Source organism: Asparagus officinalis, chromosome 1, assembly GCF_001876935.1.
Source record: "Asparagus officinalis chromosome 1, Aspof.V1, whole genome shotgun sequence".
Taxonomy (NCBI): Eukaryota; Viridiplantae; Streptophyta; class Magnoliopsida; order Asparagales; family Asparagaceae; genus Asparagus; species Asparagus officinalis.
Genome location: NC_033794.1, coordinates 92709694 through 92712976, shown reverse-complemented (window position 1 = coordinate 92712976; position 3283 = coordinate 92709694).

The window sequence follows — 3283 nt, the reverse complement described above, 5'->3', positions numbered from 1 at the left end:
GAAAGGCTTCATGATTCAATCAGAATCTTGTGAATCGGTGGTCCACGGGTTAACGCACTCCCGGCACAGGCCAAGTTTCCAAAAAAGCAGGAGTTGATAAACAATTTCTATGTTATTTTCTAGGAAATTGTAACCTTTTTATTTTGTTGTGTGTAATTTATTGTAAACGACTGAAGTTTTAATGGATTCTACGATGAAAACGATTTCCGACGAAAACAACTGTCGATGCTCATCAAACGTTACAACAATAGGCACAATAACAAACGCCACAACAGTCGTCATTCCAACTGCAGCACTAAGAGCAGCAATCTCAAAGGCAGTCAAAGACTTCAGAGCCTAGATTTCCTAAGGAATATTCCTTCAAAGAAGACAAAGTCCATGTCATCTTCAAGTACCTCTTCGATAATAACAAAATCAAGCTACCGCTAATCACGAATGAAGAGAAAGCTACGAACTTCGGATCCGAAGTATTATGCCAATCATAGAAGGTTTCACCATCCTACTAAGGCTTGCTACATTCTCAAAGATCGAATTCAAGCATTGATCGATGTCAAGATCATAACTGCAAAGCCCAAGGAAAAGAAAGTGGGTGCAAACGTAGTATCCATCAGTTTTGGCTCTGTCCCTCTATCATGGTTCTAACCAGAGCCCGTGTCGAAGGTAGAGATGAAGATAGTGAACGATGACCCTCATGAACAATGCCAGAAGGGACTCGTACCATATACGACCCCTAACGGTGAAGTTCTTTGGGTTCATCTAGACCTGCTTAAAGATGAACAATGGGCGGGATCCTCTTCTAAGAAGAAATCCAAGAGTAAGGGAAAAATGTGTTATCCCGCCTCAGCAAGTCTGGAAAAAGACGATGAAGAAATCCCAACTTTACCGCTTTTAGAAGATGAACACGAAGACAATGAAGAACCGGCCTTGGCTACTAGGAGTGGGAATGAATACCAGTACAAGTACCCAGAGACTTCTGACCAGAATGCCAAAACTTTAGCTAAGTTAGGGGTGGTTTCAATTCCTCCCAAACCGACTGACAAGCCCAACAACAACCAGATGCTAAGCAGAAGGGAGTGGCGACAAAACAAAAAGAGCCTCAACACAAAGAGGTTCAGATTCCGAAGCAGTTTTGTTTCAATCGACCAATTGAAGAGACAAACCGGAAAGCTCGAACACTCAATACCGCTTTGATGTCATGACCCAGCTGGCCAACATTCCCATGAGGATTACTCTATATGAGTTGGTGCGTCTTTCCAAAGATACCAGGGAAGCTTTATAAGAAGTTTTGGCTAACTTTGACGTCTTCATCACTCAGATTAAGCAAGTCCCTGAAGAGCCAGAGCCACCAGCTCAACACTACAATCTGGCAGCCAAACAATTCCCTTGCATCACCTTTACAAAGGAAGATGTGTAAGTGGGGAACTCAAAGCATGATAGGCCGTTGTATTTCACCGGGTACATTGGCTCAGCCACTGTCAACCGAATCCAAGTAGATCCGGGTTCTACAGTTAGCATCATGTTGCTCTGATTGATGTATCATCTTGAAATTCCTTCCAGCAAGTTGGCCTCCATGAGCACTGTTATCTATGGATTCAACACCAGTGGATCCAGACCACTAGGTAAAATCCGAGTGAAGTACCAACTTGGAAACCTGAGATTCAAAGTCACATGCTATGTGATCGATGCGAAGACCTCCTATAACTTACTTTTAGGTAGACCCTGGATCTATAGTAATGTTATAGTTCCTTCCACTCTCCATCAGTGTCTGAAATATGTCGACACTAATAATGAGATCAAGAAGGTGGTCGAGGATAAGCAACCATTTAAGAGGTTGGAAAACTATTTTACTGACTCCCTTCTATATGGTGCTAAATCTGATACTAAACCATCGACCCTGGGGACGGACAATGGAGAAATAGCTGATACTAAAGTCGGACTCGATTATGATGAAGGTCCTGTATTCAACGACATTAAACCTCTTGAAGCTGATACTAAAGCCGAGCTCGATTATGTATTTATATTTTATATCATATTTTGTATGTTATATATTTGTTCTATTTTGCCAATTCAGTGTTATTGATTATATTTTATCAATATGATGTGTTGTCTTATGATACTATATCAATAATATCATATTAATATTATATTTTTTTATAATTGTATATTTGTTATTGACTTCTTTGCTATTAAACTATGTTGACTGATACTTATATTTTTAGCTATGCCTAGATGTTGTGTTATTTTATAATTTGATACGTATCAACTACTTTATTTACAATATACATACTTTTTTATGTATGTGCAATCTATTTCAAATATATGTTCACTCTCTTTATATTTTACTTACATCATCCTTATTATTTATACTTATTACCTGTCTTAATGATATCTTTTGAAAATGATTGGTCAAGTATATTTTCTGATTCTGTGTATTTATATTCATACATGTCCTTTCAATTATGTGCTTCTATTAATTTTGATTGCATATTATACTTTTTGATTAATCATGTGTTTTATTATGCTACGTGTAAATTGCGTACTGTGTGATTTGTCTGTGTTAAGATAATATTTTATTTATACACTATGATTAATACTTGTGCATATTTATTAACCTTTTGATGAATTAATTTAATGATTAGTATTAGTTTTGTTTTGTTGTGGTTAATTTTGTGTGTAGTGCATGCTTTGTATTATTGTATTTGACTACCTTTGTTTTGTATGCTAAATCTTAGCCGTCATATTTTATATCTTATCTTGTATCATTCTTGTATTACATTTCCCTTGCCTATGGACATATAGTTTATTTTAAATCTTTCTCTATATGAGTTAAATTGAGTCTCTCATTCTATATTTTGTCCTTATTTTCTTTGTACATCACTATTCTTTTAATTCCAAGGATGAAATTTGTTTTAAGGGGGGTAGAATGTAATAATCATGAATTTTCGATACTACTTTAAATAATTTTTTCTGATAATTTAAAATATTAAATTATTATTTTTAAAAGAGTTTTATTTTCTCAATTTTCTAGAATTTTCTATGATTTAAAAATCCGATTTTATATTTATTTAATGATTTTAATAATTATAAATTAACTTGTTGCGGTAAAAACTTTTAAATTAATATTTATTGTATTATTGTTATTGTTTTTATAAGTATTGTTTTAATTATAATCTTTTTCCTATTTCTTCCTTTTTTCCTAATTATTTTTCTTAATTATTTAACCCTAACCCTAAACCTATATAAACCCTCTCTCTCTCTCTCTCTCTCTCTCTCTCTCTCTCTC